This window comes from Pseudophryne corroboree, chromosome 1 (assembly GCF_028390025.1).
Source record: "Pseudophryne corroboree isolate aPseCor3 chromosome 1, aPseCor3.hap2, whole genome shotgun sequence".
Taxonomy (NCBI): Eukaryota; Metazoa; Chordata; class Amphibia; order Anura; family Myobatrachidae; genus Pseudophryne; species Pseudophryne corroboree.
In genome coordinates this window covers 985,827,710-985,854,005 of record NC_086444.1, presented here as the reverse complement: position 1 = coordinate 985,854,005, position 26,296 = coordinate 985,827,710, and positions in this window count along the sequence as shown.

Here is a 26,296-nt window from a genome sequence, read left to right as displayed (position 1 = left end):
TGACAATTGCTTGGTCTAATTAAATGAAATAAGGACAAACCACATGTTAACAATAATTATTAGACTGTTATATTGCCTTGTGTTCATAACCTTCCACACTAATCACAATAGTATGGGGAAACTGCACTTAAGACCATGTTTCACGCCACCGGTGTCATAAAGCCTAGCCCCCAGCTGTAATTTCATTGTAAATTATGAATCTATATTGTATTGCAATATAACTTTCAGAAGGTATCCATTAACTAGAAGCCAGGAAACAGCTCATCACAAAGACCTGACACTCGTTTCACAGCTTTGAATAAGCAGTTTTGCCAAAGCTTCTCTGTGAAACAGGTATCAGGCCACTCAAAATGAATGCGTAATCCATTGGGCCTGAGTCATTAGTACACACAATTCACATGCAATGCCAATTTAGCTGTAGTTGAGCGATTTTTGCAACTAAGCGTGGGTGAAAATTTCTATAAAGTCCTACATCGCATGCATTACACAGAGTGTTTGCATAAAGGCGCTCATGCGATAAGGACAGACAGTATCAGAAATGTTGAGGAAAAGTGATGGGCATTCCTAGGCAGTGACTGGAGGTGGCTAGAAATGAATACTAACATGGACTATTCAGTGGGAGTATTATGGGAGGTTGTGGTCATGTCAGTAACAGCAGCTGCATTCACAGGCCCATAGCCATAGGCAGGGTCGTAACTAGGTGTGTCGATGGTGCCTTGCCCACAGCGTAAGTGCAGTGAAGGTGCAGCATCTGACAGCACACCCCTATGTACGGCCATTTAAGTCAGTGATGGAGTAGTGTAATTTCCGCTGTCTTGTCTCTAGCTGCCGCCTCTGTGAGGGATGGAGAGTGCGCCATTTAGTGTTAGATAGCCCGTTGTGTGGTAATTCCGCCTGTGAGCCCCACCACTGCCACTGAATTGAAGAGGGAGCACCAAGCGCTCCTTCAGTCACCTGCTCTGAATATATATTTAGTGTAAAAGAGAACACTACCTGCTGTACTGTGTAAAAGGGGACACTACCTGCCGTACTGTGTAAAAGGGGCACTACCTGCTGTACTGTGTAAAAGGGGACACTACCTGCCATACTGTGTAAAAGGGGACACTACCTGCCGTACAGTGTAAAAGGGGACACTACCTGCCGTACAGTGTAATAGGGGACTCTCCCTGCCATACTGTGTAAAAGAGAACACTACCTGCTGTACTGTGTAAAAGGGGACACTACCTGCCGTACTGTGTAAAAGGGGACATTACCTGCCGTACTGTATAAAAAGGGGACACTACCTGCCGTACTGTGTAAAAGGGGACACTACCTGCCGTACTGTGTAAAAGGGGACACTACCTGCCGTACTGTGTAAAAGGGGACACTACCTGCCGTACTGTGTAAAAGGGGACTCTGCCTGCCGTACTGTGTAAAAGGGGACTCTGCCTGCCATACTGTGTAAAAGGGGGACTCTGCCTGCCATACTGTGTAAAAAGGGGACTCTGCCTGTCATACTGTGTAAAAGGGTGACTCTACCTGCCATACTGTGTAAAAGGGGGACTCTGCCTGCTGTATTGTGTAAAAGGAGGACTCAACCTGCCTAATATGTAAAAGGGGACTCTGCCTGCCGTACTGTGTAAAAGGGAGCTATGTGGCCACGCCCCTTCACCACAAAGCCACAACACTATATTTTTGGAACACGCCTACAGCACATATTGGCCCTGTTTTATATTTGGTAGGGGGGGCGTCGATTCTGTTTCTTGCACACAGCGCTAAAATGTCTAGTTACAGCACTGGGCATAGGATGCCATGGTCAGAAACAATGGAGAAACTGTTTCAATGGTTCGACCGATGGTGGCATATAAGGACACACCAATCGGTATTACAGTGCGCACATATGCTAAAAGTGGGTGTCTTAGACCTTGCACATTTGGCCACATGGTTAAACAACAGTTTTTCCAACTCACTATTTCCACTCTCTGACCACCACCTACTCTCCTTTAATCTATCTCTCTCTCTATCAGCTTCCCCATCTCTACTTCCTAAGGCTACCATCACTAAGCGTAACATTGAGGCTATTGACACCACATTCCTTTCCTCCCTATTTGACTCACTTCTCTCTCCTATTCTCTCTCTCTCATGCCCTGAACAAGCCACTTCCATATACAATGCATCCCTTACTTCTGCTCTTGACTCTGTTGTTCCACCAACCACTATTCACCCTCGCAAATTAACACCACAACCTTGGCACACCAAATGCACCAGATATCTGCAAAAATGCTCATGTACTGCTGAGCGACACTGGAGGAAATCACACTCTAAGGCAGACTTCCTCCATTTCAAACTTACACTCTCAAACTAGTGCTGCCCTTTCTCTTGCTAAACAGTCATACTTCAAGACCCTCATCTCCTCCCAGTCTTCCAAACCCCGGCGCCTCTTTGCCACTCTCAACTCACTCCTCTGCCCACCTCCACCTCGTCTCCCTTCCTCACTCTCTGCTCTTGACTTTGCCACTTACTTTATGTCCAAAATTGACTCCATATGTCAGGATATCACATCACACCAGACCATCAGCAACCAGCCTCCTCCCATCCCTTACCACCCCTCCCCATCCCTCTCACCAACTCTGACATCTTTCTCCCATGTATCTGGTGAGAAAGTAATGGGCCTCATACGTTCCTGTCCCCTCACCACCTCCCCACTTGACCCTATCCCCTCCCGCCTCCTCCGCTACCTCTCTCCTTCTGCCTGTTCCCATCTTTCCCACCTTTTCAATCTCTCCCTCTCATCAGGCACTGTCCTCTCTGTCTTCAAGCATGCACTCAATCTCTCCTATTCTTAAAAAACTTATCCTTGATCCAAACACTCTCTCCAACTACCGACCCATCTCTCTCCTCCATTTTGCCTCCAAACTCCTTGAGCGTATTGTATACAACCGCCTTACTTTCTTTCCTCACACTCACTGCTTGACCCATTCCAGTCTGGCTTCTGTCCTCTCCACTCCACTGAAACTGCCCTTACAAAAGTATGCAATGACCTTCATGCTGCTAAATCTAAGGGACACTACTCTCTACTTATTCTTCTTGAGCTCCCTGCTGCTTTTGACACTGTGGACCACCCACTCCTACTGCAAATCCTTCACTCCATTGGCCTGCGTGATACTGCCCTCTCTTGGCTGTCTTTCTACCTCTCTGACCATTCATTCTCTGTCTCCTCTAATGACTCCACCGCTGTCTTGGAGTAATCCTTGACTCCTCCCTCTCCTTCAAACCACACATTCAGCACCTCTCGCTAACCTGCCGTTTTCGTCTAAAAAATATTTCCAGGATCAGACCCTTTCTGACCCAGGATGCTACTAAGACCCTTATCAACTCACTGGTCATCTCCAGACTGGACTACTGTAATCTCCTCCTTACTGGCATTCCTGACAAATACCTCTCTCCACCCCAATCTATCCTCAATGCTGCTGCCCAGCTCATTTTCCTCACCAAACACACTATGTCCACCTCTCCTCTCTTACAAGACCTTCACTGGCTCCCCTTCCCTTTCAGAATCCATTTTAAGCTTCTCACACTCACTTACAAAGCCCTCACCCACTCCTCTCCCATCTACATCTCTGACCTTATCTCCCTTTACACTCCCACCCGTCCTCTTCGCTCTGCTAATGCACGCTGACTCTCCTGCCTACTGATTACTTCCTCACACTCCTACATCCAAGATTTTTCACGTGTTGCTCCATTTCTCTGGAATTCCCTACCTCTCCCCCTCAGACTCTCCACCTCTCTGCAAAACTTCAAACGGGTTCTCAAGACCCACTTTTTCACCAAACCCAGCCAAATCTCATCCTAACCCTCTGTTCCATGCTCTCTATGTACCCCGTCTGTGTCGCCACTGTCTGTCTACCCCTCCCCTTTAGAATGTAAGCTCTCATGAGTAGGGCCCTTTTCCATCATGTGCTTACTCTTTTTCTTACTTTAATAATTTTCAACTGCACCAAATCCAGCAGTCTTCTGCCACCTGATACTTATTCCAGTGTCATCTGCTGATGTAGCTATGTTTATTTACCCTGTACTTGTCCTATATTGTCTTCAACTGTAAGTTGTTGTTTTCCTATTTTGATTATTTGTTTATGTACTCTGTAATTGGGCGCTGTGGAACCCTTGTGGCGTCATATAAATAAAGGACAATAATAACAATAATAACAGGGTAAGAGTTTGTAGCAGCATTTAAATACAGTTATAGATGGGTTGTTGTCTGTGCTTTTGCATGCAACTCAGAATCAGGCACACTAGGGTGGTCATTCCAAGTTGTTCGCTCGCTAGCAGTTTTTAGCAGCTGTGCAAATGCTATGCCGCCTCCCACTGGGAGTGTATTTTAGCTTAGCAGAAGTGCAAACGAAAAGATCGCAGAGTGGCTACAAAATAATTTTTTGCAGTTTCAGAGTAGCTTCAGACCTACTCACCGCTTGCGATCACTGCAGACTGTACAGTTCCTGTTTTGACATCACAAACACGCCCTGCATTCGCACAGCCACGCCTGCATTTTTCCTGGAACGCCTGTGTTTTTTCGAACACTCCCTGAAAACGGTCAGTTGATACCCAGAAATGCCCTCTTCCTGTCAATCACTCTGCGGCCAGCAGTGCGACTGAAAAGCTTTGCTAGACCTTGTGTGAAACTACATCGTTCGTTGTAATTGTACGACGCGCACGCTCAGAAGTGCCATTTTTTTTTGCCTGATAGTTGCGCAGCGAATGAAAGCAGCTAGCGAACAACTCAGAATGACCCCCTATATTCAAAATCCTAGACTTTCTCTTCCAGGGATCCAAGAAACAACATTTAGAAAAACAGATGAATGAACAGAGATTACCAAATCCAAAAATGCTGCTACGTGTGGCTATGAAAACCCCTTTACTGCAATTTAGGAGGGTTGCTATTACCCTAGCCACATACATTACAGATTGAGCCTAAAAAAATTACTCTGAAGGCACGGAGTTACTGTTATTGCAAACCCATACTGTTTTAGACCAGGCTTGGAAGAATTACCACACCTCACAAATGAAGTATGGGAATGGTTTTATTAAAAAAAATAGGCAAAAGTACTATATTGTGGGCATCAATCAGTGGGCGCAACTAGGCATAAGTATCATTTGCTCCTTGTTACACCAAGAAGAACCCACAATTAAGTATTACATCAATAGGCTGTGCCTGTGTGCTTGTCACGATCCGGGTATCTGGACGCCATTTCTTACCCATCAGATGCCTCCTAAGGCTGGCTCAGCGCTCCAGGACCGGATCCCATCTGTTATCCTAATGTTCACATTCCTGCATCCTCTCCTGTCTCTCTGAGACGCTGTCACAGTAACGCCATATTACATCTGGCATGGCGTCTCCTGCGGCCTCCGCCGCCGTCCCTGAGCTTCTGCATGCAGAGTGTCAGAGTGGCGATTACGTCAGCCGCGGCCTCCGTTGTGTCCGCGTGGTTGGATGTGCACTTGTCAGCCTGGCGTCTCCTGTCTCCGGTGGCCGGCGCCGCCATTACTGTTTTCATTACCACATGGATTACAAACCAAACTTCCCTCCAAGTGTCTGCATGGGCGCAGCCATCTTGGATTCTGTCAGCTGATCATTTCCACCAATCTGTTGTCAGTATTGTTAATCTGCATAATTGCCTAGCCAATCCCTTCCTTGCTGCAGGTATAATATGTTGTGCCTGAGCAAGGAAGGCGTCAGTGCTTTGGTTGTCAAACCTAGTTCCAGTTTGTCTCTCTCCTGTGATTGTCTTTCAGGTTCCAGCTCCTGTGTCAATACTTCCACTATAGAGACCCGCACCAGCATTCCACCTGCGGTGTAGCCTGACTCTCCGATCCATTTGGATTCATCTGTTTCCAGCTACAGATCTACCTGCTTTCAGCATCCAGCTTCCAGCAGTGGTCAGCTCTTCTTAAAGTGCCGGTACCCTTTTCTGCAGATTATCATTTATCACCGGCATTATAATTTCACCGCTCTCAAACTTAAACTTCATCTCATATTTCATCGCTCTCAAGTTCATTTATTATTTAACTGGTTCCAGCCAGTATCCTCTCCGTGCCAACTACAGTCTGGTTCCAGCCAGTATCCACAGCAGCCGTTTTATCTACAGCAGCCCAGCTTTTCCTGGAACACCAGCTGGTACGATCCTGGGCTTTCTCCATTGCTACAGTCGGGCCTGGTAAGGACTTTCCAACTAGAAGATTATAAGAACTATCTCACACTACCAGAGCCTGTGGCTCTTGCCACCCTGTAGTACCCAGGAACTGTATTTATCCTCTGCTGACTTTTTATGTTTTCTTTTACTGCTGCTGTGTTGCGGAGTTGTCATAAATAAACATCATTGACTTTTATCCAAGTTGTCGTGGTCACGCCTTCGGGCAGTCATTCTTCATGTTACTTACATGTCCAGGGGTCTGATACAACCTCCCAGGTTCCGGTACATCTCAGCCCCTACAACTGAGGCTGCCTCCCGTCAGCTCAGGCCCTCAGTTGTGACAGTAAGCACTGACCTAATGAATCCAGCCGGAGACCAGGATCAAGCGGCCAGGCCGATGCAAGAACTGGCAGTCCGACTTGAACATCAGGAGGCTGCACAGGGCCACATCATCCGCTGTCTCCAGGATCTCTCTACTCGGCTGGATGGGATTCAGACAACCCTCCGTGGATCAGGCGCGTCTGGTGCGTCAACCACAGTGACTCCAGCTATAACCCCACCCACCTTACCCATTTCTGCTCCACGTCTTCATCTTCCAACGCCAGCAAAATTTGACGGATCTCCAAGATTCTGCAGGGGATTTCTCAACCAGTGTGAGATTCAGTTTGAGCTACAACCTGGCAATTTTCCCAGTGACCATACAAAAATTGCCTATATTATCTCTCTTCTCAGTGGCTCAGCCCTTGATTGGGCATCACCGTTATGGGAGAGGTCCGACATCCTGCTATCCTCCTACACTGCATTCGTGTCAACATTCAGGCGTATCTTCGACGAGCCAGGCCGGGTAACTTCAGCTTCATCTGAGATTCTCCGTTTACGCCAGGGATCACGTACTGTAGGACAATATCTTATACAGTTCCAGATCCTGGCATCCGAACTGGCATGGAACGACAAGGCCCTGTATGCTGCATTCTGGCATGGCTTATCTGAGCGTATTAAAGATGAGTTAGCTACCAGAGACTTACCTTCTAAGTTAGATGAGCTAATCTCACACTGCACAAAAGTTGATTTACGTTTCAGAGAGAGAGCAACTGAGCGTGGAAGATCATCTGCTCCAAAATCTTCTGCTCCTCCTCCTCGTCAACTGTCACCATCTAAAGATGAGCCCATGCAAATTGGCCGTTCCCGTTTAACTCCTGCTGAGCGCCGAAGACGTCTCTCCGAGTCTCTCTGTCTTTATTGTGCAGCTCCGTCTCACACCATTAATGCCTGTCCCAAACGTCCGGGAAACTCCAAATCCTAGCTCGCCAAGGAGAGGGCCGGCTAGGAGTAATGAGCTCCTCTCCATCTCCTCAAGATTGTAATCTCTCAGTCTCGCTTCAAGTTGCTCAACGTTATCGGAACGTCATTGCCCTCCTTGATTCCGGAGCAGCTGGGAACTTTATTACCGAAGCCTATGTTAAACGGTGGTCCCTACCCACCGAGAGACTTCCTTCGTCCATCTCCTTAACTGCCGTGGATGGCAGCAAGATTTTTGATGCAGTTATTTCTTTAAGGACTCTACCAGTTCGTCTGAGAGTGGGAGTTCTTCATTCCGAACTTATTTCTTTTTTAGTGATTCCAAGAGCCACACATCCTGTGGTCCTGGGCCTTCCATGGCTCCGTCTTCACAATCCTACAATTGATTGGACGACTACGCAAATCCTGGCATGGGGTTCCTCCTGTGCTGAGACATGTTTGTTCAAAGTATTGCCTGTCTGTCCTTCCTCCCCCCTTAGGTCGTCTGATGTTCCACCTCCTCCATATCAAGATTTCACGGATGTGTTCAGTAAAGCTTCTGCTGATATCCTTCCTCCTCATAGAGAATGGGACTGCCCGATTGATCTCATTCCAGGGAAGGTTCCACCTCGAGGCCGAACTTATCCGTTGTCTCTGCCTGAGACGCATTCTATGGAGGAATACATTAAAGAGAACCTAGCAAAGGGGTTCATTCGACCTTCTTCTTCTCCAGCCAGCGCAGGCTTCTTTTTTGTAAAGAAGAAAGATGGTGGTCTGCGGCCGTGCATCGACTACAGAGGTTTGAACGACATTACCATCAAGAACCGCTATCCTTTACCCTTGATTACTGAGCTCTTTGACAGAGTTAGCGGAGCTACCATCTTTACAAAGTTGGACTTGAGAGGTGCATACAATCTCATCCGGATCCGTGAGGGTGACGAGTGGAAGACCGCCTTTAACACCCGTGACGGACATTATGAGTACCTCGTCTTGCCCTTCGGATTGAGCAATGCTCCAGCTGTCTTCCAACATTTTGTCAATGAGGTCTTCAGAGACATTTTATACCGTCATGTCGTGGTCTATCTAGATGATATCCTCATTTTTGCCAACGATTTAGAGGAACATCGTTTTTGGGTAAAGGAGGTTCTGTCCCGTCTCCGTGTCAATCATCTCTATTGCAAATTAGAGAAATGCGTCTTTGAAGTCAAGTCCATTCCGTTTCTAGGTTACATTGTGTCCGGTTCCGGACTAGAGATGGATCCTGAGAAACTACAAGCAATCCAGAATTGGCCGGTACCCTTAACCCTCAAAGGGGTCCAGAGGTTCTTAGGGTTCGCCAATTATTACAGAAAGTTTATACGAGACTTTTCCACCATTGTGGCGCCTATTACTGCTTTAACTAAGAAGGGTGCTAACCCGTCCAAGTGGTCTGAAGAAGCTATGCAAGCCTTTCATCTTTTGAAACAAAGGTTCATCTCTGCACCTGTTCTGAAACAGCCCGACATCGACTCTCCTTTCATCTTAGAGGTGGATGCCTCCTCCGTTGGAGTAGGAGCGGTGTTATCTCAGAGGGCTAAAGATGGCCATTTACATCCTTGCAGTTTCTTCTCCCGGAAGTTCTCCCCAGCGGAGCGCAACTATGCCATTGGCGACCAGGAGTTGCTAGCCATCAAGCTCGCTCTAGAGGAGTGGAGATATCTGTTGGAGGGAGCTTCTCATTCAATCACCATACTTACAGACCACAAGAACCTTTTATATCTGAAGGGCGCACAATGTCTCAACCCTCGTCAGGCCAGATGGGCACTTTTCTTTTCCAGGTTCGACTTTAAACTCCAGTTCTGTCCGGGCTCTCAGAATCGCAAGGCCGATGCCCTTTCCCGCTCATGGGAGCAAGAAAATGAGTCAGAGTCTTCAGACAAGCATCCTATTATAAATCCGTTGGCATTCTCCACGGTAGGGATGGACTCTACGCCCCCATCAGGGAAAAGTTTTGTGAAGCCGATGCTAAGGAAGAAGCTCATGCATTGGGCCCATGCTTCCCGTTTTGCCGGACATACAGGTATCCAAAAAACCCTGGAGTTTATCTCTAGGTCCTATTGGTGGCCAACTCTGAAAAAGGACGTCTTGGAGTTTATTGTATCTTGCCCAAAGTGTGCTCAACATAAGGTATCCCGCCAGTCGCCTGCGGGGCAACTGGTTCCACTATCCGTTCCCCATCGACCGTGGACCCATTTGTCGATGGATTTCATTACAGACTTACCCATGTGCAACAAGTTCAATACCATCTGGGTGGTAGTTGACCGGTTCACCAAGATGGCACACTTCATTCCTCTCACCAGTCTTCCGTCAGCTTCCAAGTTGGCTCAAGTATTCATACAAGAGATCTTCCGACTCCACGGTCTTCCTGAAGAAATTATCTCAGATCGAGGAGTTCAATTCACAGCCAAATTCTGGCGAAGTTTATGTCAAGTCCTCCAAGTCAAGCTAAAGTTTTCCACGGCTTACCATCCTCAGACCAATGGTCAAACTGAGAGGGTGAATCAGGACTTGGAGGCCTTCCTCCGCATCTATGTGTCCTCCTCTCAAGATGACTGGGTTCAATTACTTCCCTGGGCCGAGTTCTGTCATAACAACCAGTATCATTCCTCATCTTCTTCAACACCATTCTTCACTAACTTTGGATTCCATCCTAAAGTCCCTGAGTTCCAACCGCTTCCAGCAACTTCTGTTCCAGCAGTGGATATCACCTTGCATCAGTTTGCCAATATCTGGAGGAGCGTACGATCAGCTCAGCTCAAGGCATCGTTCAGGTACAAGAAGTTTGCGGATAAGAAGCGTCGAGCAGTTCCTGCTCTCAAGGTGGGTGATCGGGTATGGTTATCCACGAAGAATTTGAGGTTAAGAGTTCCCAGTATGAAGTTTGCACCTCGCTACATCGGTCCTTTTAAAATTGAACAAGTCATCAATCCTGTTGCTTACAGACTCCAGTTGCCTCCCTTCTTAAAAATACCCAGGACATTCCATGTTTCCCTGTTGAAACCGCTGATCTTGAATCGGTTTCATTCCTCACTTCCTCCAACTCCGAAAGTCCAAACTCAACGAGGCGTTGAGTATGAAGTGGCCAAGATCCTGGACTCACGTCACCGTTACGGTCAACTACAGTATCTTATTGACTGGAAGGGTTACGGCCCTGAGGAACGTTCATGGACCAATGCTTCTGATGTCCATGCTCCTGCCTTGGTCCGGAGATTCCATTCCAAGTTTCCTCAAAAGCCAAAGAAGTGTCCTGGGGCCACTCCTAAAGGGGGGGTGCTGTCACGATCCGGGTATCTGGACGCCATTTCTTACCCATCAGATGCCTCCTAAGGCTGGCTCAGCGCTCCAGGACCGGATCCCATCTGTTATCCTAATGTTCACATTCCTGCATCCTCTCCTGTCTCTCTGAGACGCTGTCACAGTAACGCCATATTACATCTGGCATGGCGTCTCCCGCGGCCTCCGCCGCCGTCCCTGAGCTTCTGCATGCAGAGTGTCAGAGTGGCGATTACGTCAGCCGCGGCCTCCGCTGTGTCCGCGTGGTTGGATGTGCACTTGTCAGCCTGGCGTCTCCTGTCTCTGGTGGCCGGCGCCGCCATTACTGTTTTCATTACCACATGGATTACAAACCAAACTTCCCTCCAAGTGTCTGCATGGGCGCAGCCATCTTGGATTCTGTCAGCTGATCATTTCCACCAATCTGTTGTCAGTATTGTTAATCTGCATAATTGCCTAGCCAATCCCTTCCTTGCTGCAGGTATAAATATGTTGTGCCTGAGCAAGGAAGGCGTCAGTGCTTTGGTTGTCAAACCTAGTTCCAGTTTGTCTCTCTCCTGTGATTGTCTTTCAGGTTCCAGCTCCTGTGTCAATACTTCCACTATAGAGACCCGCACCAGCATTCCACCTGCGGTGTAGCCTGACTCTCTGATCCATTTGGATTCATCTGTTTCCAGCTACAGATCTACCTGCTTTCAGCATCCAGCTTCCAGCAGTGGTCAGCTCTTCTTAAAGTGCCGGTACCCTTTTCTGCAGATTATCATTTATCACCGGCATTATAATTTCACCGCTCTCAAACTTAAACTTCATCTCATATTTCATCGCTCTCAAGTTCATTTATTATTTAACTGGTTCCAGCCAGTATCCTCTCCGTGCCAACTACAGTCTGGTTCCAGCCAGTATCCACAGCAGCCGTTTTATCTACAGCAGCCCAGCTTTTCCTGGAACACCAGCTGGTACGATCCTGGGCTTTCTCCATTGCTACAGTCGGGCCTGGTAAGGACTTTCCAACTAGAAGATTATAAGAACTACCTCACACTACCAGAGCCTGTGGCTCTTGCCACCCTGTAGTACCCAGAAACTGTATTTATCCTCTGCTGACTTTTTATGTTTTCTTTTACTGCTGCTGTGTTGCGGAGTTGTCATAAATAAACATCATCGACTTTTATCCAAGTTGTCGTGGTCACGCCTTCGGGCAGTCATTCTTCATGTTACTTACATGTCCAGGGGTCTGATACAACCTCCCAGGTTCCGGTACATCTCAGCCCCTACAACTGAGGCTGCCTCCCGTCAGCTCAGGCCCTCAGTTGTGACAGTGCTATTGTGATTATTTTTAGAGTTCTCGTGAGACTATGTTTTGTGAGACTGTTCTTTCTGAAAGGTTATAGGGTTAAAATGCTGTTGTTCAGCCTTAAAATATGATCTAAAATGTGAATCCTTGTACTACAGTAGTTTAAAAAAAAATAAGTAATGCACGTGGTAAAACTGAGAGAAATCAGGAAATCAGAGAAAGACATTGGGATGAAGCTATAGATTGTAAGTATATATACATACAAATGGGATTAATTACATTCAATATGTGTAAACAATAAAAAAAACTGTGGGAAATTAATTATTAAGACAATTGGCATATTACTGGGGATGATGATAATGATGATGATGATGATAATGATGATGATGATAATGATGATTTTAAGGGGTGCAACAAAGTACTGTAGAGCTGTATAGTGGGTACAAGTACTTTTATAAGCAAAATAATGAACAAACCAGTTACCTAAAGCACTGGACAAACATAAAGCATAATACACAACATAAAAGAAGCAAACACAAGTGGAATGGGACGGTACATGAAAGGAGGAAAGAGTGGTGGGCTGCTGATAGCTTATAATATAATGGGGTGGTGTAGAGATGTGCCCTGTGTCCCAGGGCACATCAGAGGTGCAGACCCTAGCTGTGGGCAGCGCTGGGGCAGCTTGTCTGTCCCCAGCGCCTGTCAGCGTACAGCAGCAGCGGGTGTCTGGTGCAGGGATCAGACGTTTCCCTGCACCAGATTGTCAAAGGCGACGGGCAGTGGCGCGGCGGCGTTTCAAACTTGGTGCCACTTGGGCCACCAATTAGAAGCGCCGCCAGCGTCTTTTCAAACCCGGCGCTGTCCGCGAGCCAATCGCGGCTCGCGGGGCGCTGGCCAATCGGAGAGGGGCGCGGCGAGCCAATTGGCGCTCGTCGTGTCATAGGCCCCACCCCCGGCATCTGACATCAGACGCCGGGCGGGAGCCGAAGACGAGGAGCGCGTGGAAGAACGCAGAAGAGGACGCCGCGAGGAGAAGACGGGAGGCCGCGCCGAAGAGCGGTGAAGAGCTCCGGTGGCCGTTGAAGAGGCCAGAAGACGTCGGGCTGCGGAAGGAAGATGTCCAGCGGCGGCTGGGCGCTGAAGAGCGGAGGCGGCGCCGCTGGCCAGGACGGGTCAGCGGCAGAAGAGGGCACCGGAGACCCCTGATGCAGGTGAGGCCTCAGTGAGGCAACTTCCACCCCCCCTCCCCTTTCCTCCCTAGACCATCAGGGACGGGCATTAGGCCCGGGGGCACAGTTCAGGCACTAGGCCCGCAGCGCAGATAGGAGTTTGGGGTCACCATTTGATTTGGTGGTTTGGGCGTTACGCCCAAGCCACCTTAAAGGTGTAGTAGGCGGGCAATAGGCCCGAGGGGCATATCAGGCAATAGGCCTGTGGGGCATTAGAGGGCATTAGGCCCTAGTTCATTTTCGCCAAAATTAGGTGGATATAAGGTGACCCTGGGTACTAGGCCCAGGTCACCCAACGGGTGACGAGTTAGGCGGGCGCTGGGCCCGGGGGTAATGTCGGGCCTCGGGCCCGTGCGCAAATAGGGGGCAATAGGCCCAGGCAATAAGAGGTTCCCCCAAAGGTGAATACAGGTGGCACTGGGCACTAGGTCCAGTCCACCCCAAGGCGTTTAGGCAGGCAGGCCCGCTCGGCCTGAGTTCCTGGAAAGACAGAGTACGGGAGGTGGGTGAGCTGTGCGGCCCCGACTACCTGGTGTTCGGATTCAGGTACTTAAAGGGACAGCACCGTGGTAGTTGCTTGCACTGTGTATTGTGATGTATGTTGTTACCGTACAGGGCGAAGTGTAAGCTTGTTAAGTCTGTGTTTAGTTTTGTTGCACCACACCCACAGAGCTAGTTTGAGGGCTCTGCCGTTGTAGTTAGTGTAGGGGTGTTACACTAGGTTGGAGTTAGGCCCTGCACGGCTGTTTGTTTGTTTGCCTCCTTACAGGGACCTGTAAGAGGAGAAGACTTTCGCAGTGCGGAACTGACGGTGAGTAGCATCTGTGTACGTTTGTCCCTTTGTCTGTCCCCGAACGCCGGAATAGGGGTTTGCTCACGGACGTGAGAACCCCTTCATCACACTACGCGTGAGAGTGCGAGTGTGTGAATTCTGGGTGGCTAATGCTTTGTGCCTGTGATGACCTTTCACTCAACCAGTGAAGGTCGCCGTCACCCCTGGGGTATTCCCTTTTCCGGTGGAAGAAGGGTTGATACCCCCCCTTAAGGTAGTCTATTTTCTCCTCAGCTCATTAGTCCGTCAGCTCCGAGAGGGAATCGCCATGTCCGGATCCGACTGAAGATTTCCAGGTCCGTTGAAGGTTCCGGTACCTGAAGGTGAGAGAGGGCGGCGCCTGGTGAGTAGCGAAACTACACCCGCACGGCAGCAGGAACCTCCACACCGCACCGCCACCCTCTTACAGTGGGTCAAGGTTGAAAAAGGAGGTGGTAGTCAGTGGCGCAAGCAGGGGGGGTTTCTGAGTACCTGGAAACCCCCCCTGATGAGCCGAGTTATCTTTTTTAGACGGAGACAGCTGTGTCTCCATCTCAGCAAAAAAGCTGCGATTGCGATCGCGGGTGCGGTGCTGCAACAACTACAGAGAGCTAAGTATGCAGCTCTCTGCTTACAGTCATGAATGTCCCAGGGGCCGGCAGCTCCCTCCGTCCTCACACCTCCGCCCCTCTGCTACCAGCCCACTGTGTACAGTATATGTAAGTTTTAGTTTGTTTCTGTGTGTATTTGTATGGTATGTACAGTATGTATGTGGGTTTGTTTGTGCTTGTGTATGTATGTATGTATGTATGTATGTATGTATGTGTGTTTGTTTGATTATATGTTTGTGTATGTATATATGTGTGTTATATGTGTGTGTATATATATATATATATATATATATATACATACATATACATATATACACATATACAGTTCAGATATGCAAGTGGTGATATCGGGACTCAATCTGCAGCAAAATAGATCCAGTAAACAGCAGTGCTTACTATTTTCAAACTGTTTTCAAAGATACAAAAAACAACCATACATGTTCTTACCTCTATAGGATAACATTCAGTGATCTCTATGCCGCTGTCCCTGCAAACGCCGTCCACTCCCGATGAGATCACTGGGTGTTATCCTATAGAGGTAAGAACATATATGGTTGCTTTTTTTGTATGAAAACGGTTTGAAAATAAACTGAAATGTTGGAGTAAGCACCGCCGTCTACTGGATTTATTTTGCTGTAAATTACATCCTGAGAGTGCCACCCGCATATCTGAACTGTATTCTAGCCGACACCTGGGTATTTATTTATGTATTTGCACTCCTGACTAATACCGCAGAATCAGAGGCAGGACGGCACTCATAGAGACTGGTAAACCATAGAAAATCAGCACAGGACGCTGTAGCTGTTTGACAACGTTTCAGAGTTACTGTAGACTCTGAAACGTCGACAAACAGCTACAGCGTCCTATGCTGATTTTCTATGGTTTACCAGTCTCTTTGAGTGCCGTTCTGTCTCCATATATATGTATGTGTGTGTGTATAGATATATATATATATATATATATATATATAATATATTACACATACATACACATATACATACACACCCAGCCAGGGAAACCCCCCTCGCTAAATCCTGCGTTTGCCCCTGGTAGTAGGCTATTATTTTGTCATAAATCAGATTTTAATGGCTTTAGAATGTAGTTTATAAGGATAATAGGCTTTTTATAATGTTACATTCAGTAATTTACACTTATACCCCTGACACATAGCTATAACTAAAACATTCCTAAAACATTCTCAACACAACATGCATTCAGTTAGAACAGGTACCAGAACATAATTTCTAAAGTGAACCTGTCATTATAAGAGTACATTTTCTAATTTAAAAAAAAATATATTATATAATATAACTGAAATTAATAATAATATTTAAGTAATATTTGTATCCCGAATTTACTAGGCTTTTCATTTATTAACACCATTTCCTATTTCTTAAGACAGAATAATAGATTGAAAGGAAACTAAACCCCAGAGGGCAGATATAAAAAAAATTGACTCTATGGTAGAAAGTATTGTATATAAATGAAAACATTGAAACACTGTATGCTATTCACAGTTTTAAAAAAAAATTCAAGGCTGCGTTTATGAAATAACCATATCACAACCTGTGAGTCATCTGCCATGATACCATTAATGTGGAAGTCTGAATACTTTTATCTTGCAATACTTTCACTTTCTCAAGGTTGTTGTGGATACTCTGCTTGTTTTATGGCAAATGATTATTCAGACCTGGTGCTCCAATGACCAATTAGCAGACATAAAGTAGTAGGCAGACCAGTACAGTGACAATATGATCATGTACCCCATACTTCTGCTACTAGATTTAAAAAAAAATATTATAATGTAATTTCCCCTCCAAAAAAATTGTGGGGACCCAAACAAACCAAGCATTTCAGCCACAAACGTGTCAGTCCTTGTCACTGAAGTGCTTGCTTTGTGAAACTGTGCATGTCCTTTTTTATATCCAACATAAAGGTGGGTGGGTGGGAGAGCTCAATGACAATTCCATCTTGCATCACTTTTCTTTTCTGTCACTGATGTGTGGCTAGGTTTCATAGATGCACTGTAAACTGCTGTGTGTTTGTGCCTCTGCTCTGTCACTTAATAACCAGCCAACTTGATTCAGCCTGTAGCCTAAACTTGTTTTAAAACAATATTGTGAGCTGTGAGTTGGTCGAATTTGACTGGAAATGACTGGAAATTATGTTATTAAGGTTAATAATAGTGTAGGAACAAAGAAAAGTCAAAATTATTTGATTTTAGAGTTTTTCGTTAGTTTTTGAAAAGAATACATAACCAACACCAGTCACATAATTTTTGTAAAAGCAAACCCGGATGATGAATTAGAACCAAATCCAAAACCAGCGCACATCTCTACTGCAAATACTTTAAGTTAATGATACTGCACTATTTTTGTGTGTTTATAATACGCTTTACTGTTATTCATAGCCTACCTTGTACTCAATATATTGTGCCTTGTATCATGTCATTGCTCTGATAAATAAAATAATGACTGGAAATTATATAAAATAGTGACTGGAAATTATGTTATTAAGGTTAAAAATAGTGTAGGAACAAAGAAAAGTAAAAATTATTTGATTTTAGAGTTTTTTGTTAGTTTTTGAAAAGAATACATAACCAACACCAGTCACATAATTTTTGTAAAAGCAAACCCCGGATGATGAATTAGAACCAAATCCAAATACAAAACCAGCGCACATCTCTACTGCAAATACTTTAAGTTAATGATACTGCACTAATTTTGTGTGTTTATAATATGCTTTCCTGTTATTCATAGCCTACCTTGTACTCAATATATTGTGCCTTGTATCATGTCATTGCTCTGATAAATAAAATAAATAAAATGTTTAGATTAGTGATGTGCACCGGAAATTTTTCGGGTTTTGGTTTTGGATTTGGTTCCGCGGCCGTGTTTTGGATTCGGACGCGTTTTGACAAAACCTCCCTGAAAATTTTTTGTTGGATTCGGGTGTGTTTTGGATTCGGGTGTTTTTTTACAAAAAAACCTCAAAAACAGCTTAAATCATAGAATTTGGGGGTCATTTTGATCCCATAGTATTATTAACCTCAATAACCATAATTTCCACTCATTTCGTCTATTCCAAACACCTCAAACCTCACAATATTATTTTTAGTCCTAAAATTTGCACCGAGGTCGCTGGATGACTAAGCTAAGCGACCCAAGTGGCCGACACAAACACCTGGCCCATCTAGGAGTTGCACTGCAGTGTCAGGCAAGATGGCACTTCAAAAAAATAGTCCCCAAACAGCACATGATGCAAAGAAAAAAAGAGGCGCACCAATGTCGCTGTGTGACTAAGCTAAGCGACACAAGTGGCGGACACAAACACCTGGCCCATCTAGGAGTGGCACTGCAGTGTCAGACAGGATGGCACTTCAAAAAAATTGTCCCCAAACAGCACATGATGCAAAGAAAAAAAGAGGTGCACCAAGGTCGCTGGATGGCTAAGCTAAGCGACACAAGTGGCCGACACAAACACCTGGCCCATCTAGGAGTGGCACTGCAGTGTCAGACAGGATGGCAGATTTAAAAAATAGTCCCCAAACAGCACATGATGCAAAGAAAAAAAGAGGTGCACCAAGGTCGCTGGATGGCTAAGCTAAGCGACACAAGTGGCTGACACAAACACCTGGCCCATCTAGGAGTGGCACTGCAGTGTCAGACAGGATGGCAGATTTAAAAAATAGTCCCCGAACTGCACATTATGCAAAGAAAAAAAGAGGTGCACCAAGGTCGCTGGATGGCTAAGCTAAGCAACACAAGTGGCCGACACAAACACCTGGCCCATCTAGGAGTGGCACTGCAGTGTCAGGCAGGATGGCACTTCAAAAAAATAGTCCCCAAACAGCACATGATGCAAAGAAAAATGAAAGAAAAAAGAGGTGCAAGATGGAATTGTCCTTGGACCCTCCCACCCACCCTTATGTTGTATAAACAGGACATGCACACTTTAACGAACCCATCTTTTCAGCGACAGGGTCTGCCACACGACTGTGACTGAAATGACTGGTTGGTTTGGGGCCACACCAAAAAAGAAGCAATCAATCTCTCCTTGCACAAACTGGCTCTATAGAGGCAAGATGTCCACCTCCTCCTCATCGTCCGATTCCTCACCCCTTTCACTGTGTACATCCCCCTCCTCACAGATTATTAATTCGTCCCCACTGGAATCCACCATCTCCGGTCCCTGTGTACTTTCTGGAGGCAATTGCTGGTGAATGTCTCCACGGAGGAATTGATTATAATTCATTTTGATGATCATCATCTTCTCCACATTTTCTGGAAGTAACCTCGTACGCCGATTGCTGACAAGGTGAGCGACTGCACTAAACACTCTTTCGGAGTATACACTGGAGGGGGGGGGCAACTTAGGTAAAATAAAGCCAGTTTCTGCAAGGGCCTCCAAATTGCCTCTTTTTCCTGCCAGTATACGTACGGACTGTCTGACGTGCCTACTTGGATGCGGTCACTCATATAATCCTCCACCATTCTTTCAATGGTGACAGAATCATATGCAGTGACAGTAGACGACATGTCAGTAATCGTTGGCAGGTCCTTCAGTCCGGACCAGATGTCAGCACTCGCTCCAAACTGCCCTGCATCACCGCCAGCGGGTGGGCTCAGAATTCTTAGCCTTTTCCTCGTAGCCCCAGTTGCGCGAGAATGTGAAGGAGGAGCTGTTGACGGGTCACATTCCGCTTGACTTGACAATTTTCTAACCAGCAGGTCTTTGAACCTCTGCAGACTTGTGTCTGCCGGAAAGAGAGATACAATGTAGGTTTTAAATCTAGGATCGAGCACGGTGGCCAAAATGTAGTGCTCTGATTTCAACAGATTGACCACCCGTGAATCCTGGTTAAGCGAATTAAGGGCTCCATCCACAAGTCCCACATGCGAAGGATAACCGTGAGAGAAATCCTGACAATATGGATGATCTCATGGCCTTGCAAATCCTAGAAGAGTTATCTGATGAATCAGCTATGGCTGAAGTACCCCTGGCAGAGGCCAGTGACAGATCAGTAATAAGATCAAAATCTAAGTTTTTTCCTGACATCAATCTATGTCCTCAAGCTGAAGTGTTTCAAAAATTAGTATCTAATGATCTGGACCAATTATTCCTCCATAGAAGATGTCATGCTGACAACCTGAGTACAGTAGAACGATCCGCCTTAGAAGAGATATCAAAGTGGCAAGACACAGTAATTAAGCCCTCTGATAAAGGGGGGAATATAGTCTTATGGCCTAGAGAAATGTATCTGGAAGAACTGAATAGACAACTGAATGATGTCAACTGTTATAAGAGACTCAGCTTTAATCCAACTTTAAAATTTCTGGGATATTACAACATCATGATTCAATCTGCCCTTAATAATGGGGTTATCAATAAAAAGGATTTCAACTTCCTGACGGTAATGAAACCTAATTACCTAAGGTACACAAGAATGAAAAGAAACCTCCGGGTAGGCCTATCCTGTCAGGAGTAGGTAGCCTAACGGAAAAAGCGAGTACCTTCGTTGACTATCACCTCCGCAAACACGTAATCGCATTGTCCTCCCATATACGTGACACTATGGATGTCTTAAACAGACTAAATAATCTCAGTGTCAATCCAGGTGTATGGCTAGTCACATGTGACGTAGAGAGTCTCTACACTAGCATCATCCATGATAAGGGGATTGAAGCTGTGAGATACTTTCTAAGTATGGAGACCCATAGTGAACTCAGTGAATTCCTCATTGAACTGCTGGAATTTATTCTTTCAAAGAATTACTTCACCTGTAACGAGTACCACTACCTCCAGGTGAGGGGCACAGCTATGGGGACAGCCTGTGCCCTACGTATGCCAACCTCTACCTGGGGTGGTGGGAAAGAGAGGTGGTGTTCCGAGAAAATCTCGAGAGGTACACTGACAATATACTGATTTATCTTAGATATATTGACGATATATTGATACTGTGGGAGGGCCCACTTAGGGAGTTGAAAGAATTTGTGGAAATTCTGAATACTAACGACCTCAACCTGAAACTAACTCTAGAAGCAAGCCAGATCTCTATTAACTTTCTAGATATCTCTATATCTATCAATGATGAAGGAAATATCTCAACAGATCTTTACAGGAAACCCACATCCACGAATAGTATCCTGCATGCAGACAGCTCCCATCTCCCGGCCACTATTCGAGCAATACCCAAAGGAGAGCTATTAAGGATCAAAAGAAACTGTTCTGATGAAGAAACTTTTCACGTCAGGCAGAATGAACTTAATGAACGTCTACAAGTAAGTGGGTACAGCAAGAGACTCTTGAATCGAACAATGAGGGAAGTGAGCTCTTATGAACGAGACACCTTGTTAAAACCCAAGCCCAAATCTACTCGAGAAGAACCAATAAGATTTGTGGGCACTTTCAATGCCCAGTGGAAGGGGATTCTAAACAGCTTACAGAAACATTGGTCCATACTTCAAACTGACCCGGACCTGTCAAGAATTCTACCAGCGAGACCCCAAGCAAGTTGGAGGAGATCTAAAAGTATAAAAGATCGACTGGTACACAGTCATCTGACCAAACTTCCAGGTAATAGAACGAAATTAACAGGGTCAATGCCCTGTGGCAATTGCAAAGCCTATGCTCACATGGTCTCTACTGACCACTTCTATGATAAGTTTGGCAAAAAGTGGTCAATTTCTCCCAAAATCAATTGTACTACCGTAGGAACCGTTTACCTTGAATGCCCATGTCATAGGAAATATGTAGGGAAAACCATCAGGCCTTTGAAAGTCAGGATCTTGGAACACATTGAAAGCATACGTAATGCCAGAAAGGATGCTTCCAATTTCAAAACCCTTCAACCTATCGCGAGACACTTCCTGAATCATCATAATAGTGACCCAATGGGCCTAAGAGCTTTCGGCCTTAGACATATACAACTGGGGATATGTGGCGGAGATCTAGATCAACAACTACTTCAATTTGAAACCAAAATGATCTTTCTCCTCGACACTCTATATCCCAATGGGATGAATGAATCTAACAGTTATACATCTTATCTAGTCTAATTATAAATGGAATTAAAGATTAAACCTACCATTTAACTATCTCTATTCGAAAATGGATTTACCTGTTGGACCTCCAATCTGGCTTCCATAAATTATGAAATTTACATTAATACATTATTTAGAACGATGAACTCATTTGAGTATAGAAACATCTGAATTTTTATTATTACATGATATGACAGATATCAATCAACATTCAATCTTTTTTCTTCTTCCCTTTTCAATTCTTTGGTTTTCCCCCCATTTTTTCCCCCTCCCCCCCTTCCCTTTTTTTTCATATTAGCAGGTTATTCACGTTTCTATCACACACATATATTCTTTGCACATTGGGGGTCTTACAGCATGTTTAGTCAATATTTATTTTTCCTCCTCATATATATTTTTTGTTCACACTCACTCACTTCATGGTCAAAGGCACATAATTACTTTACAGATCAATAATTTATGATCTGAGTATTATATTATTCTAACACTAATCACCAAACATTTATTATCACTCAGTTCACCTCATATCACCTTCATGCCATCATGAGATCAATAATATATATGTACAGCATATCCATTTTTAATATATATATATATATATATATATATATATATATATATATAAGAATTATTCGACAACCATGTAATAGACTACTATTACTCCCCAATCCTAGTATAATATACATAGCTGGATAAAAATCCAGTATTAACTCTGTTCACATGATTGTCCTATAATTGTATTCATCTAATGATAATTATGACAGTAGATGAATACACAAATAATTAATATATCACTAAATTTATGTGCTCAATTAATTCACTGAATAAAACCTTGGTGATGGATGCTCACAATTTTATTATTCACACAATCTTCAAATAATCATTTTCATCTTATTCTTCACATATTCTTTATCACGTTTCATGGTATCGATTGATATGATAAATTATCAACGAGTCTCTATAGTCATTTACATGTATATATGTAATACAGACACATTGATCAATTGGTGGGAATCAGATATGGTGACTGAATCATGTTTAAACTCTAATGGCTCTCAGTAACATATCATACGCTCACTACAAAAGGGATGTAAAATTTGGCTTTTATCCGTAGTGATAAGCACAGTTATATCTAGTATGCTCTATACATAGTATAGGGCCAGTACGAGGATTAGATATGTATAACTTTAATTCCAAAGTGAATTGGCTAACAACTAAGCATCACAATTATGCTCCGTTGGAATGACTGTCCATGCGTGGGCTAATAATATTAGAGACACGAACAGACAGAGTCATAAAGATAATACAAGGTGATGAACGGAGGTGAGATAATTCATAAATACAGGTCACAGGGCATTGACTATTGGCAGAGTTACGGAGTATAACGAGATCAGCAGCCGTTGTCATGACAATCAAAACGTCCTGCTATTGGCTCTACAGATCATGTGACAACTGGAACGGCACAGACATTGGTTAGTGGCCGCATGTGACTGGCTGAGTATCGCTGATTGGATCACTAAAGGAGTTTAAAAATCATACCAGGAGAAGTGCTCTGGTTCAGCCCTGACGAAGCTGTCAGAGTAACGGCGGAACACGCATGTGGGCAGCGTGTGTCCGCGTGTCCTAATGTCTATGTTTGACAGTTAGAAAAATGTATAGTTAGTTCTGACCTATTTAGAATTGCAGTATCGTTTAACAGCATTAGTGTGCAATAGCAGAGACCAATATCAGTTGCAGCAAATTGTTGACACACTTTAGAGATAAGTGATTCAGAGAGATAATAAGCAGCACCGCACTAGCCAGAATAGGTTCTCTGAATTAATATAATTAAGCATGTGGAGTTGAGAAATCATATATTGTATTTTCACATGAAAGAACCTAGGGATGCTAAAAGACAACAGTGATACTATTTAACAGTGTCAATTACAATAAATGTTTCAGTCTATACTTTGTAATAAACACACAGAAACATTCAGGACACATCTAAACATGAAATAGCTTAGGGATGCAAAAAATCTCAGTGATTCTATTTAGCAGTGTCAGTTGCAACAATTGTTTCAATTTATATTTTGCAACAAACACACAGAAGCATTCAGGACACATTTAAACCGAATGCAGGGATGATGTTTTCTTAACAGCATTAGTGCTAACTAGCTGACAGGTGATGACCAACCAACTGTGGCTTCAGTCAATATCTCAGTGAGACTAGTAGTAACATTGCATCAGCTAACAGAGCGTATGTAATGACATACGTCATAAGAGGCAATTATATATAGTGGGGAAATGATATATTGCACTTATATAAGACAAATTTAGAAATGTTATGAGACACCTGTGATACAAGCTAATAATGACAACCGGAATAAAAAGTTCAGATCGCATTTTGCAATAAAAATATGAAAACACTTAGGACATAGTGAAGCTGGATATTAAGATAATTCCTTCCTTTTGCTTTAATTTCAACATTCTAATTATTCCAGAAAAAATACACTACAGTCATGTGATCTGTATAAACCACAAAAAACTTATTATATGGTAACCTGGTGAAATGCTGGGTGGTGACATACGATCTATCGACTCAAGATATACTATCATTTAAGAGTTATCAGTGTCGTGTAACAGTGGAGGTGTTTTCCCATGTAACGGCAGAAATACTATGAACATATAGAGTAATGGGGAGGTGTTACCAGTCCTTTATAATGAAGGTGCTTTCCTGCTAGGGACATAAATAGAGTATACATCTCAACGTTATAATAGATCAAAGATATGATATTGTGTTTCCCATACTCTATTTGATAAGATATTATGATGATTACTGCAGGATATCTGATCCAATTTTGAATAACCTTAAGGTGTTACCAATCCCAAATAAAGAAGGCGTTTGCCCTCTAGGGATAAAAAATAGAGCATACACCTTAATATCATAACATCATAATTGTTTTAATAAATGAGAGTTTACGGTAACAGTATGTCAAACACTCAACAACACACTATCTGAAATCTACTTGACTGTATTTTAGCGTACAGGAATTGAATCTGAATAGCCTCAAGGAATTATCAGTCCTCAATATAGAGGGTGCCTTTTCCTTTGTGGACAAAGATAATATGTATATCGAACACTAAAATCTAGGACTATACGATACTAATACCTGAATACTGGAATAGGTTGTCACGTGATTATATCTATATGATCTGGAACTATTTTAAGGTGTCATAAGTCCCTAATGAAGAAGGTGTCTCCCTTCTCGTGATAGTAATAATATATACACCTAAGCATTAGAACAGAGTGTTACACAGGTGATAATACATTATCTGTAATTGTCTCATTTACATTCCCCAATGCTCTCTTGAGATATCGTTCACTGACTAGACAAATATAGTAATAATGATATAATCAATTATCAATATAATACGTAGATGTTAGAGTAAACACGCGGACACATTTTTTAATCTTTTGATCACCTTTATTATATTCCATTGCACTTTTATGTTTTGTCTATGTCATATTTTAACCTCTATGTTTCGCCTATACTCCTAGTTTGTGTGTAACCATTTTGCACAATTCTTAAATATATAATAATAAAAGTTAAATTTTAAAACAATATAAGTGGATGTGATAACCAGATCGGATCTTCTTCATGTGCACCGATAATACAGCCCTTTTCCTCTTCTTCCTCTATGTATCTAGTATAGCTGTAGTTGGTTGCACCCCCGAAGTAAATGGTAATTACCAGTAACATAATAGGGGTCTAATATTGAACTTATGTTTCATACCTTCATTTGATAAAAAAGAGTGCGTATGCACATACAACATTGGTCTCCAATTTTCTAACCAGCAGGTCTTTGAACCTCTGCAGACTTGTGTCTGCCGGAAAGAGAGATACAACGTAGGTTTTAAATCTAGGATCGAGCACGGTGGCCAAAATGTAGTGCTCTGATTTCAACAGATTGACCACCCGTGAGTCCTGGTTAAGCGAATTAAGGGCTCCATCCACAAGTCCCACATGCCTAGCGGAATCGCTCTGTTTTAGCTCCTCCTTCAATGTCTCCAGCTTCTTCTGCAAAAGCCTGATGAAGGGAATAACCTGACTCAGAATGGCAGTGTCTGAACTGACTTCACGTATGGCAAGTTCAAAGGGTTTCAGAACCTTGCACAACGTTGAAATCATTCTCCACTGTGCTTGAGTCAAGTGCATTCCCCCTCCTTTGCCTGTATCGTAGGCAGATGTATAGGCTTGAATGGCCTTTTGCTGCTCCTCCATCCTCTGAAGCATATAGAGGGTTGAATTCCACCTCGTTACCACCTCTTACTTCAGATGATGGCAGGGCAGGTTCAGGACTGTTTGCTGGTGCTCCAGTCTTCGGCACGCGGTGGCTGAATGCCAAAAGTTGCCCGCAATTCTTCGGGCCACCAACAGCATCTCTTGCACGCCCCTGTCATTTTTTAAATAATTCTGCACCACCAAATTCAATGTATGTGCAAAACATGGGACGTGCTGGAATTTGCCCAGATGTAATGCACACACAATATTGCTGGCGTTGTCCGATGTCACA